This window comes from Hylaeus anthracinus, unplaced genomic scaffold, assembly GCF_026225885.1.
Source record: "Hylaeus anthracinus isolate JK02 unplaced genomic scaffold, UHH_iyHylAnth1.0_haploid 11978, whole genome shotgun sequence".
In the NCBI taxonomy this organism is placed as follows: domain Eukaryota; kingdom Metazoa; phylum Arthropoda; class Insecta; order Hymenoptera; family Colletidae; genus Hylaeus; species Hylaeus anthracinus.
Genome location: NW_026534326.1, coordinates 4,198,615 through 4,212,893, shown reverse-complemented (window position 1 = coordinate 4,212,893; position 14,279 = coordinate 4,198,615). Strand labels below are relative to the sequence as shown.

The 14,279-nt window shown below is 35.7% G+C and overlaps 2 long non-coding RNA genes across 6 annotated transcripts; one reads left to right on the top strand and one right to left on the bottom strand.

Annotated features, from left to right (window-relative positions):
• Positions 1-116: 116 nt before the first annotated feature.
• On the bottom strand, positions 117-14,018 carry LOC128896838 (uncharacterized). 4 transcript variants are annotated; one of them, XR_008462138.1, is made up of 3 exons: positions 13,263-14,018; positions 11,817-13,149; positions 117-898 (listed from the first exon to the last, which is right to left on the bottom strand). It is a non-coding gene; the product is annotated as an uncharacterized LOC128896838 (long non-coding RNA). The 4 variants fall into 4 exon arrangements; XR_008462137.1 differs by lacking the exon at positions 117-898 and adding an exon at positions 10,610-11,695; XR_008462135.1 differs by lacking the exon at positions 117-898 and having other exon boundaries at positions 10,610-12,827; positions 12,941-13,149.
• On the top strand, positions 1,859-6,826 carry LOC128896843 (uncharacterized). Of its 2 annotated transcripts, none has more exons than XR_008462149.1 (3): positions 1,859-3,949; positions 4,108-4,663; positions 4,763-6,826. It is a non-coding gene; the product is annotated as an uncharacterized LOC128896843 (long non-coding RNA). The 2 variants fall into 2 exon arrangements; XR_008462150.1 differs by having other exon boundaries at positions 4,052-4,663.
• Positions 14,019-14,279: the final 261 nt, after the last annotated feature.

The following is a 14,279-nucleotide window of genomic DNA, read 5'->3' as shown; positions in this document are numbered from 1 at the left end:
AGAATATGGATGAATGAAGGAAACCTTGTATAGTGAAACCAGAAGTAGGTTTATAATAACAGGTATTTTAATAACAGTTTTTCCAATTATATTTTTAGCAGGGGAAAGTTTAATAATTATTCTTAAAAGATTACATGCAGCTGTTATAGTCACAGTTCAAGAATTTTTGTTCAAGATTTATACAGGGTGTTCTAAAAATGTTGAAGGTCCTTGAAAGAGGAGATTCGGGAGGTGATTTGAAACAACTTTTTCCTTACCGAAAATGTTGTCCGAAGCTTCGTTAAAGAGATATTAAAGAAAAACACGCCCGGCCAATCAGAGCGCGAGGATGCCAATGAAGCGCCCGCGCTAAGCGACCACCCTCCGCCATCATCCTCGCGCTCTGATTGGTCCGGGGTTTTCTGTTAATATCTACTCAACGAAGCCTCGGACAACATTTTCGCTAAGGAAACAGTTGTTTCAAATCACCTCCCAAACCATCCCTTTCAAGGACCTCTAACATTTTTGCGGCACCCTGTACATACGAGGTGTTCATTTTCGTCGTCTCCAGTATACCTTTTAGTATAGGCGATGGCGCGCGGTATGGAAGTAGGGTTGGCGATATTAATCGGATTGCTGGTGGTTTTTCGTTGCCTTGGTACCGGCGACCCAGTTATTGGCGTTGAACATTCGGAGGATAGTCCTGAATCACGGCCTTCTTCGCCGTTTAGATTCGTTGCGGGGCCAAATGCGTTTTCAACGACTGCGTTTGTACTTGCGACACCAGATCTTCCAGACACCATTGTTCGTTTCTTCGCGCCCTTCGACGCCCCGGACATCGACGACGCCATTATACTCGATTGACTGCATCAGGTTATATCGAAATGTTGTTTCTTGAGCAACGTCTGTCACACTTTTGCTGCGAATTCACTATCACTTTACGGATCGGTAGCTTATAGGCTACTGATAGATATTAATAGCTATTAATAGACTTTTTATTATAGCAACTAATATTTTGCTATCTATTACTGAGGTAGCATTGTGTGCCTCCATTATTATATGGATTGTTTAAAATATTGATCGAAATATTATTCAGATATTATTCGGTGATTGTAATTTAATATGTTAAGAATATCATATTAAATTTCTAGAGGGATATTTCAAGTATTTCCAATGTTATTGTGGATGAGCGTTAGAAGCTTTCGTGAGCCGAGACCGACTACAGGTATACGGCCGAGGCTCAGCGGGTCAGTCTTTGCTCTGCGCGCATTTTAGATTTAGCGGACCATCCGAACCCTCAACGACTTCTCAGGTAAGACGACGACTCAGTGCCTACTTGAGAGTCATAAAAGTGGCTACATCAGGAAAGTTCGGGCCACGGAGCGCCCTGACCATGCGGCGGCCAACTGTAGGGTTGTCAAGCATTTGCCGACCAAATGTTTCCCTACAGCTTGGCCATTTATCTAGAGACGCGGTAGCGTCTCGACGCCAAGTTCATGAAAAATTATACAGCCACCCTGTATAACGTGGCGCTACTGCTTATCTTTTACAGGAGAGATGGTCCATTCTAACCTAAATTGAAACTTCTTTCATTAATATCTCATCACGCCTGCAATATTTTCTAAATTTAAACGCATTTTTCTTATGTAACTCGCATACAGGCTTTCGAATAAAACCAAAATCAATAAAATCGGTCTATGTACAACTGAGATATTGTAATATTATGTCATGAATCGGTCAGAAATTGTAGATTTTTCTTCTGATTCTGATTCTTATTTTTATTCTTTTCGTCAACACTCAGCCAATAGGAGCTAAGACCATTCATCGATTCGTCGACTCTCGGAATCAGTCGGCAAAGCTCGACTGCTCTGTCAGAATTGTAATATGGCTGTCACTTATCCCATTTCTAACCTGTAACTGTCAGTTTGGATTTGTGACATTTGGTTTCTTGCAACAAGACTTTCTGACATGCATTGTGCGTTACCAAAAGTGGATCTCTTTCTTTATTTCTCATTTCATGTTTAACATTTCAATTTCTAGCAGCAAGACATTTTGCGATGCGTTGTGTGTACTTTGGAAACATAAAAGACTGAATCTGGTATTGTAATATAATAAATTGTGCGTTATTCATATGACATTAATTTTATTTGTAAATAACACATACAAACCTTATTTTACTTGCAAATTAATGTGGAGCTTAAAATAAAAATACATTTGTCTTTTATTATAGTAAGTGTAGAGTCTACAATATACCTAATGTGTCTGAAGCCAGATATAGGAAAGAGACCAGCTTCAGTTCTTTAAGTTTCCAAAAGTATACAGAACGCATGGCAGGATGTCTCACTGCAAGAAATTTAAATGTTAAAGATGAAGCGAGAAATGAAAAAAGAAATCCACTATTTGTAACGCACAATTAATCGTATTGCAATATCAGTTTCAGTCCTTAGAATTTTCAAAAGTACACAATGCATGGCAGAAAGTTTTCTTGCAAGAAATTTAAATAATGAGAAAATGAACAGAGATCCACTATTTGTAACACATAATTTATTGTATTACAATAATATATAAAAAGAGAGGTCAGACTTAGTCCTTTAATTTCTCAAAAGTACCCACGACACATGACAGAAAATCTTGTTGCATTTAAATGTTACTGATAAAGTGATTACATTTTTTCTTTAATAAATTTCTTATGATGAGACTTACTGCAATGCGTTCCGCATACTTTTGAAACCTTAAAGGATTCAAACTGAACTCCCATTTCCTATTATTGGAAGTCATTCACTATACAAATTATCTTTGTAAAAAGAAGTGAGATCCCCATAAAAAAACTTCAAAAAAGTAAAAAAATTACGCCAAGTACATGAAAAAGTGGAGGACTTCAAGAGTAATCATAGAAAAATAGAACATCCCCCTAAAAAAATTCAAGAAAGTAGAAAAAGAAGTGAAATCGAAATGAGCTGCCAGTACATGAAAGTGCTTTCCAACTATGCGCAGCTAAAATGCTGTGTTCAACAGTGCAGACGTTCAGACCCTAATGACAACTCATGTGAACTGACTGCTCCGCACTTTGGCAGTGAAATGAAGAAGTTAAATAGCGTACCACCACAAACTGAGACTGTTTAGACATTTGCCTAGATGTCCGTTGCCTGGAAGTCAAATGCTTGGCATGGGCAGGCATGGTCAAAGTTTTGATGAATAAAAATTATTTTAAAATGTAAAATAATGAAGAAGTACTCATATTGTCAGCGTTTTAAACTGACAAATTATCTGAAAGCTTGCAAGAGTAAAGGTATTGGCATCGATGAATGATCTTAGAAATATTTTAAAACCCGATACAATGAAAGTGTACTCATAATATTGTCAGAGTTTTAAATTGACAAATTACCTGAAAGTCTATGAGAGAGAAAGTATGGGTATTGATGACATAAGTATGCCTTGCCTGGCCACGCCAAGCATTTGACTTCCAGGCCACGGACATCTAAGCAAATGTCTAAACAGTCTCAGTTTGTGGATGATACTCTATTTAGCTTCTTCATTTAACTGCCAAAGTGCGGAGCAGTCAGTTCACATGAGTTGTCATTAGGGTCTGAACGTCTGCACTGTTGAACACAGCATTTTAGCTGCGCATAGTTGGAAAGCACTTTCATGTACTGGCAGCTCATTTCGATTTCACTTCTTTTTCTACTTTCTTGAATTTTTTTAGGGGGATGTTCTATTTTTCTATGATTATTCTTTTTTATATATAACAGGTGTAAACGAAGCTGTTAAAATAGAAGAGGTGAAGTATGGCAAATATGCCGACGATATAGCGATTATTACACAGGGGAAAAACAATGAACAAACCACGATAAGAATAGAAGAGGGTATATCGCAGTTAGGTGACTTCCTGAAAGATAGAAAACTCGAGTTATCCATCGATAAGACAAAAACACTATTCTTTGGACAACAAACACCACAGTCAAATATTATGGTAAGATTAAACGATCAACTAGTTCCAATAAACGTAGTACATTCAGCTAAATTCTTACGAATAATTATTGATGATAAATTAAACTTCAAGTCACATTATCAGGAACTTATGATGAAAACAAGGAAAAGATTAAGTATTGTAAATTACCTATGTCACAGGGAAAGAGGAATAAAACAGAACCAGGCTTTGATGATGGCCAGAGCATTGATCACCTCGGTTATGGAATATGGAGCAGCGATTTACATGAACTGAAGAAAACAAATATATTTGCAAGAAGAACTCAGGAAATTGGAATCGAAAGCGATTAGAACGGCGATGGGTTATAGGATGTCCACACCGTTGAACGTAATGTACCCAGAGGCAGGATGGATAGGGCATAAAGACAGAGCACTCTTTCTGGCATGTAAATATTGGATCGGGCAATTAGAGAAAGGTACGAATCAAAATCCGACTTTAAAACTATTCGAAGACATATATGTATAACAGAACAAAATTCACACAGGAACCGGGATAAGAAAGGGCAACGTGAACATTACAAACAACCTTTCGAAGGAAGCTTTCAAAACACAAATATAAAAATGTAGATATACAAATATAAAAATATGATATTCGAAAGAGACCTGACAAGTGAAAGGATCGGCTATTGGAAGTGGTTCTTCAACATAGAACAACAACATATTGGAAATAAAGGATTAATCCTGGATACAACGACAGGTAGATTAATTGAAAATAAATACATCCCGATAGAAAGGACTGTAGATTACTTCAAATATGCTCATGATATAAAAAATGACGTAATCGTATATTTCACAGATGGGAGTAAAATACCGAAACATATTTCAAACGGTATAGGAATAATAACGATGCACAATAATTCGGTAGAGATCGAAGGAAAAGCGATAAATAATAAGTTCACGATATTCACGACCTAGCTGATAGGTATAAACATAGTACTGAGAAAATTCTTGAACAACGGACAGAGTTCAAACTGTCTCGTCTTAACGGATTCAATGTCGGTGATAGAAGCACTAAGGAATATAGAAACCAATTAAAACGAGTCAAGAGATAATCCATGGATCATCGAAACCTGGAAGTTAGGGAAAGAAGAAAGACCAGGTAAAATGGTAATAGGATGGATTCCAAGACACATAGGTATAAACGGCAACGAATTAGCTGACCAGGAAGCCAAAAGACAAACGGTAAAAATCTCAGATGGAAGCTACAAAGTGCCAGCGAAGGAAGTTGTTACAGAACTCAGGCAGAGTTTTTGGAATAAATTCAAAGAAAAAATGGTCGACATAGGAAGGGAGAAGGGAATTCTCTTCATGAATGAAATCGGACTAGAACACGGAAGAACAAAATACAGGCCCTGGTTCCAGAAATTGAAAAATGATCTGAGCAGAGAAACGATAAGAACCATCTCTAGAATTAGATGCAACCACTATAACCTGAAGGCGTCCTTAGCAAGGAAGTACATAATTGACAACCCTATGTGCGACTGCGGACAGGAGGAAGAAGACATAGATCACGTCATGTTCGAGTGCGGACTGTATAATCTAGAAAGAGAACTGTTATGGGAGAAACTAGAATCAGACATAGACGAAGTAGGAAGAACGACGCTAGGGTTAATCAGACTTAACAAACGTAGAATTCTCAAAACGATAGACAAATGTTTCTTATGTCCCTTAAAACGATAGGGAAGAAACTATGACTTTAAGGACTGAGAAACGTTAGGGATAAAAAGACTGATTAAAACCATATGGTAGGTGCAATGATAAGTAACGTACAAATAGTGATATTAACGAATAACAAAATAGAGTAAAATATACGAGACGTACCGACGAGATAGTAAGGGAAAAAATTAGAAGTAGAGATACGAAAGAAAGGTAACACAAAACATGCCCGAAATGAACATAGAACAGAAAACCTAGTGACTTGTTATATTATAAATAGGTTAAAAAAAAATAAAAGTAAAATTATATATATTTTTATGTATTATTCATATATTTAAAGTATATTCTTTACATTATCCTTTTGTTGTTAATAGTACAAAGAAAACCAAAAAGTATTACAAGATGTAAGACTTAGAACATAAGTATAGACATAAGATGTTACAAAGAGAAAAATGATATATATTTTTTGATAATATAAAAGAAAAAAAAACTATATACAATGTTTTTATATACGAGTATAAACAGAATACAGTACATAATAGTCTGAGATCTTACGCAAGTTCGACTTACAATATTTAATTGTAACAACCCCAAACTTGTTCCCACTTAGAGTAAGAAGTGTAAAATGTAAAAAGAAATAAGAAAAATACCTGTGATCCCATTAATTTATAGGCAAAAGTGCGTAGACAATGATAAGATAATCTTAACACAAATGTATTAATAGTTAATGTAATATGTAGCTGCGAGGTAAAGTAAAGAATATCAATGTTATGAGACCGGGAGAATGAACGATCTGTAAGAAAAGAAAGAATGAGTATAAATATCGAGCGAAGCATGAATGCAGTTTAAAGTCAAATATTCAGAGTTTGCTGAGGAATGAGAGTAGAATCTAAAAGAACATTGTTACTGGAATGGGAGAGCGAAAGAAAAATATTAATGAATAATATTGTTAATTTAAAAAAAAAAAAAAACCATTTAGTGAGTCAGGTATAATAAATAATTGCACGCAAGGGAATGAGTGGATTTAAAAGACTGTTAGAATGGAAGGATGAGAGTAGATAAAATCGGAAGAAAAGTAAAATGTCAAGCGCAAAGGAGTGCGCTTGTGAGTGAGAAAAGCTAGATTTGGACAACGCGCGCGGAATGGTAGACAGAAGTGCGAATGGCATGGAAGGATGCGAGTTGACCAATTAATAGGCGATAAGTAAAAAAAAAATGTAATTATACTTTACCACTGTAATAAAGACGCAAAATACGCAAATACGTGACTAAAGGGCCATCTGTCCCTCTATCTCCGGAAACATTTTGGTAGATAAAGAGACATAGTGTGCCCTCTTTAATTTTTCCTTTGTTACTTTGTTATTTCTTAACGGTCGTTTAGTCGTTAGCTGGTCGCCATACGACCTAAACGGTATGCAGCGATGAGCATTATGAAATGTGCGTTAGTGTTGCGGACTTTTCTATTATACTATTTCCATTTCCATTTTCATTTCTTAATTAAAGTTATATTAAACCATCATAATACTGTGGCGTGTGTTATTCAGAAGATTCACATCAACCTAATAAAAATCAAATACAATACAAATACAGTATCGTCTCGAAATAAGCAACTCGCTATCCCCACCTTTTTATTTGAAAACGCCCGCCGAGTGAGAGATCCGATAAGAAGCGAGAGGCACGTGAAAGGGAGAAGTCATGAATCTTTCAATGGCCGACTGAACAGATTAGTGGAAAAAGGACAGAATATGTGTAATGTTTTCAGCGCCCGCTGATTGGTCAGTGTTTTCTGTTAATATCTCCTCAACGAAGCCTCGTACAACATTTTCGCTAAGGAAAAAGTTGTTTCAAATCACCTCCTAAATCACCTCTTTTAACGTGTTACAACATTTTTGGGACACCCTATATATACAGAGTAGAGGAGATTTAAAACAACTTTTTCCTTAGCAAAAATGTTGTCCGAGGCTTCGTTGATGAGATGTTAACGGAAAACGTCGACCAATCAGAGCGTGAGTGTGCTGGCGGAGGGCGGTCGCCTAGCGCGTATCCCACGCCTATCGCGGGAGCTCCACTGGCATCCTCGCGCTCCGATTGGTCAGTGTTTCCCCTTAATATCTCCTCAATGAAGCCTCGGACAACATTTTCGCTACGGAAAAAGTTGTTTCAAATCACCTTCCGAACCACCCATTTCAAGGTCTTACAACATTTTTGGAACACCCTATATACATTCCATTCGTTCGATTTCACTAGTACTAAAATGAGAAAGCATTTGTTATCTTCTATCGTTCTCCAAAGAATAACACTCGTGCTCGAGCGATAGAATTTCAAAAAATTCGAAATGGCGGATCCAATATGGCCGACACGTATATTAAGAAGTTGTTACATTTTCACGAAACTTGGTATTTAAGAGTTATTTGGGCCGCGAATTACGAGTCTGGTATCAGAATTGCAAAATTCGAAATGGCAGATCCAATATGGCCGACATGTATATTACAAAGTTATTAGATTTTCATGAAACTTGGTGTTTATGACTTATTTGAGCTGCAAACTTTCAATCTTATATCGGAATTCCAAAATTCCAGGCCGCAAACTTTCAATCTTATATCGGAATTCCAAAATTCAAAATGGCAGATCCAATATGGTCGACATACATATTAAAAATATTAAATTATTATGAATTTTTTATGAAATAGAATTTTTAGGTTTATAGTTCAACATAGTTAGAATACATTGGCAGAAATAACAATAAAAAATTAATGTTAAATTAAAATTAAGGATAATGAGGTTTGATATAATGCCGCGTAAACAGTCTTCCTTTCCTTGTAAGCATGGACTTTAAATTTAAATAACTTAAAATGGCGCAAATTTGCGCAAGTTTTCTCAATTGGATATCATACCTGACATGTTACTTCATATCAAGAAACTTGGCAGAGCGTGTCACTCGGTGACTATCATGTTTGTTTTCCTTCCTATTCATCGAAAGATAACTAAAAATTATACCGTATTGAGAAGGGAATTATAATAATGAATCCAAAGATATTTTACTTTGTTCTTGTGGAAACTTTATGTTTATAACATCTACTTTTATGGTAAAATGATTTACATATGAATCTATTGAGGATAAACTTTCTGTGACACAATAAACATGCGCCACTTTTCACGATATCAAGGAGCATGAAATTTAAACCTCTGTATATCAGTAACCGATTACTATTTTTTAAAATTTTAAACGGCATTTAATACACTCGTATGTATACAACACACGCACAATATTGAAAAAAGTGTGTTCGAAACTTCAAAAATGCATTTTAGCCAGGTTTTCGGCCATTCGGACCACTGTTCGGTACAAAATACGGTACGATTTCTGTCGTACGACCAACCGCTTCGACGAGACCCTTCGACCGTAAGAATGGTAGTTGTATTATCTGTGGTGCGTGCTGACCACACTTCAGAACAACAAATGAAAAAGCCAAATTTGGTTTTGGACTATAATATGCACATGGGTATAATTAACCATACCGACCAGATATTACGTGGGTACGAATCATTTAGGAAAACACTGAAATGGTACAAAAAGTATTTTTTTTTATTTATTTCACATCGCTATATGTAATACACTAGCCATATGGAATTGTCTTCATGGAGGAAAAAGAAGTTTACATGAAATAACAGAAGACATAGTATTGGAATTACTCAAAAAATACCACAAATGGACGATAAGATGTAATCACTTTAAAGAATAGTTCGCTATCTACTCTGTGTAGCGAGTGAATGTTTGAATGAGTATGAAATGCGCGCCAAATAAATGAGAACGAATAAGATCGAGCGACAGGTGAAAAGTACGAATGATTGGTTAAGTGAAGAGTGAGAAGTATGTGACAAAGGAGCGAGTGAGAAGGAAGCACACGTATGATAATATGTATACGAGTTTAAAGAGAGAACGAGAGTTAGTTGGACGGCAGCCATCAAGTTGAAAATGAATACATTCTTAAAGAAATTGCAAAATTTTTATATTTATTATTAAATAATGCGTAATATTAGGAAATTAATCAAGTAAGTTTCACTTCCTAGAAATCATTTTTACATATCACGAATACGTTGTTACGGTAACGCAACGAATACGCGAATGGTAATTGATTAAACGAGCTTTCTTAATTAAATATAGTAGGCTACTCGACCACCGAGAGCTGTCGAGAAGTCTGCACCCTCTAGCACGGCTACAGATTTCACTAATTAGGAATATACACTCTCTACAGAGTTTTATACGCGCATACATTCGCAACGTTAAAAAAAAAATGTCTGCACCCATCAATTAAAACGTAATTACTCTTATATATGAACTTGAAAAAATGTTACATTAACGCTATCTTGAGTTGAAGTGATCTTTAAAAAATCTCAGTTAGTAATCGAGGTAATAATAATATTACTGGGTAATAATGCTACGAATACCGAAATGTATATTTTTCTAACCAAATTTGATATCGAATACTCTCTCCATGGAAATACTGGCTAAGTATGTTTGTGATACGTCTACGTGGAAATACTGTCTGAGTGGGTTTGATGTATTTGTTGTGGCGACGGGAGGGGGCCAAAATTGATTAGTGCTAATATACAGGGTGTCCCAAAAATGTTGTAACACATTGAAAAAGGTGGTTCGGGAGGTGATTTGAAACAACTTTTTCCTTAGCGAAAATGTTGCCCGAGGCTTCGTTATGGAGATATGAACGGAAAACGTCGACCAATCAGAGCGCAAGGATGCCAGTGGAGCGCCCGCGGTAGGCGTGGGCTACGCGCTAGGCGACCGTCCTCCGCCGGCATACGCGCGCTCTGATTGGTCGGAGTTTTCCGGTAATATCTCCTCAACGAAGCCTCGGACAACATTTTCGCTAAGGAAAAAGTTATTTCAAATGACCTCCCGAACCACTCCTTCCTATGTATTACAACATTTTTGGGACACCCTGTATATACAGTATATACAGCTCAAGTATATACAGTTTTCTCCATGAAAATACTGTCCGAGTATGTTTGATACGTCTACGTGTGATATGTCTCCATGGAAATACTGTCTGAGTATCTTTGTGATATTTAGTTGAATACAGCGATATGAAATACTCTTAATGCAAATATAATAATCCTAAAGCGGATATAATAATAGCACTAATTAAAGGTCATACTTTTTGTTTCTCGGTTAGAAAGTTAAACCTTGTTTGGTAATTTTGAAAGTAGGTAATTTTAAATTTTGCGCCGCCTACGAAAGTGTTGCATTATATTTAATAATTTAATCATATTCATCAAGAGCTGGTGAGTAATAATGCAGTTTTAATAAAAATTATTTCATACTTTTCAATGCATTTTGTCATACTTTTAAGCAATACTCTAGCTTATATCTAAAGCTGATGAGTATTTATATAAATTAACTAGAAATTATTTCATACTTATAGTACACTTTTAATCAGATTATATTTATATAATATTTCATCATTCATATAACGATTAGATCATACAATGCTATCTCAGTAATAAATAAACTATTGACTGCTATGATAAAAAGTCAACTAATAAACTACCTAAAGTATTAGATCAATTCCTAATAATAATAATCATAGTTAAATAACTGAAACGATGTTATGTTATGATTGTATAAAAAGTATTAAACCGTAAACATATGTTTATCATCTCTATTTCAAGACTAATCAAAGTTTGAGAAACACTGCAATTCAACTTCAAAGTCTAACTGCAAAATATATAAAATTTATAAATTATTATTAGATAAATTTTCTTTCTCTGAAATTCTATTGTCTCGAATTATTAATAAATTTAATATGAAACTGTTTTGCACTTCACGCTATTTATAAACAAAATGTATATTATTTCTATGCAATTAATATACTTTATTTTCTATCATTCTATTATGAAAACTTATTTTATTATTCTTATTATTTGCATATTATTCTTAAATTTGCATATATTGAATTTTGTAGGGCTACTCGCAACAAGATTGTAGCAAGTTTCGTTGAAATATTTAGCACAGCTGGTAGGTACACCGTTAGGTAGCATAATCGATCAAAGTTGGTCGCTAAAATCAACAGAGTTTCTTGAATTAACCTGTATAATGATTCACAACAAAAACTAAAGATCTTTGAGTGTGGCATAATTCAACTTAAAAAAGGAGAAGCTTGCTAAACGTTGCAAATTACCTAAAGAAACATCTGGCATGTTCAGCTTGACCAGTAAATAACAATCGCGTCCTTGGTTATTATTTGCCTTGCAACGTTACTGACGTTCTCGATGCTAATTTTAAAATCAAGCTTTCTCTACGTACTTTACCCACAGGCTAAACCAGTTTCAATCTCTTGCGAAGCTTACAGTGTCCAAAATTTCCATAAAGTCACCAATATTTTGACCAATTTTTTAAAAATATTATTAACTTTACTACTTTTTTCTCACCTACAATTACATTTAATTGATACTAATCACAAATCTAAGAGTATCTGCTCGGAAATGTTTACCTTTTGGGTGTGTATACATTTTTTGCTGTACGAAGCAAAATATAAGTGCAAAATTTCTATAAGGCCACTTAGTCTATGCTTAGATTCTGAGTTAGTAAGTCCAACTAGGTACAATAAAGGAAGTGAAACTCCAATAAAAAAGTAAGTATATGCATAAAAATCAAAAGCTGACAAAGAGACAGCATTCATTATTAATGTGATCTGCATCAAAAGAATTGAGAAGTGCAGCACAACTTCGCATTGAATTAAATTGGTCAGTAACTGCAAGACGTGTACATTATTAACGAAGAAATAAAAAAGATCTTGCTGTTAATTTCGAACCTAGTTATTTAAAAAATATATGGCTTTATAGAAATTTTGCAGTTTATTTGATATATGATCATATAATTACGTTTATTTCTTCAAATAAATATTATTTCTATTATATCAATCTATTAGGGGGACCAGAAAATAATGTCGTTCCTTTTACATTAAATTCAAACAAATACACGTATAACAAGTTTTTATTTTCGATCAGTCATGTAATCGTTCTCGTTATCAACAACCTTTTGCTATCTGGTATGCAAAGTTCCAATACCTGATCCATTAAAATCACTGGTATATAATGAGAAGATAAATGATACACAAGTATTGACATTCGCAAAAGCGACATTACTTTTGGGCCCTCCTAATATATACATATATGTGTTCTTAATACACCTAAAATGAAATCATACTCAAATTAATCATAAGTACAGAATAATTATAAGATGTTACCAAAAAACGTGGTGGCTTTATGGAAATTTTGGACACTGTACATATAAAGAAATTACCTAAACAACTTGAATCAACAAGTTCGCAGAACTAGAAGGCTCAAGGAAGGAACACACATTGTTTGAAAAATCAGTCACTGGTTCTCCTACCACCTCGTAGATACTAATATACATTAAATCTTAATATCCAATTATAAGTATTGACATTCGCAAAAGCGACATTACTTTTGGGCCCTCCTAATATATACATATATGTGTTCTTAATACACCTAAAATGAAATCATACTCAAATTAATCATAAGTACAGAATAATTATAAGATGTTACCAAAAAACGTGGTGGCTTTATGGAAATTTTGGACACTGTACATATAAAGAAATTACCTAAACAACTTGAATCAACAAGTTCGCAGAACTAGAAGGCTCAAGGAAGGAACACACCTTGTTTGAAAAATCAGTCACTGGTTCTCCTACTACCTCGTAGATTCTAATATACATCAAATCTTAATTCCCAATTACAAATTAACTTATACGTATTTGGTCCTGAAGATGTAATTACTCTGCAGATACTATCAAAGATTCACGCCAATCACCAATTTCCAAATCTCAATACCACGTGTCGTCAGCTGTATATTAAAATAATTGTTACGAAGGATAACGTCACGTCATTCTTAATCCTCAAATAGAAAAGAAAAACGGGTCAAGATACACTGCGTTTCTACATCCAGTCGAAGTATAGATATCTCATGAAAAAATGCCTCGGGAGACGATGGATTCGCGTATCCATCGAGTGTCGTCGACGAGTTTTCAGCCGACCATGAATCAAGGATATCTGTCACGAATCTATAGAGTCACGACACAGATTTAAATAATTTATTCAGTCCCCACTGTCGTTTGCGCAATGCAGCGTTCTCGAAATGCGTGCGCGATGCACTCCCGTGAATTTCGGAATCGCCATTGAGAGGGAGAACGCGGTTGTGTATCAGCACGTGACAAGACGGATACACGATAGAGACGGTCAAGAGCCGATTTCGCGCTCGCCGCTATCGGGATCGCGACGTAACAGACGCTCGGTGATGACTGGAATGAGAGCTGCAGCCGGCGGGCACATTGTCACAACTCGCGACCGCGGGCTGGTTCGACGCGACTGCCGCGCATGCGCAGACCGGGTTACAGCGTTACGTTCGATACGCGGGGATTGCGTCAAATAAGGGGAAGAGTGGGAATGTCGGACGAACGAAGGGGGAAGAAAATCACTCCGGGAGCCACGAAAAATTCATTCTACAGGGTGTCCCAAAAATGTTGTAACACCTTGAAAGGGGTGACTCGGGAGGTGATTTGAAACAACTTTTTCCTTTGCGAAAATGTTGTCCGAGGCTTCGTTGAGGAGATATTAACGAA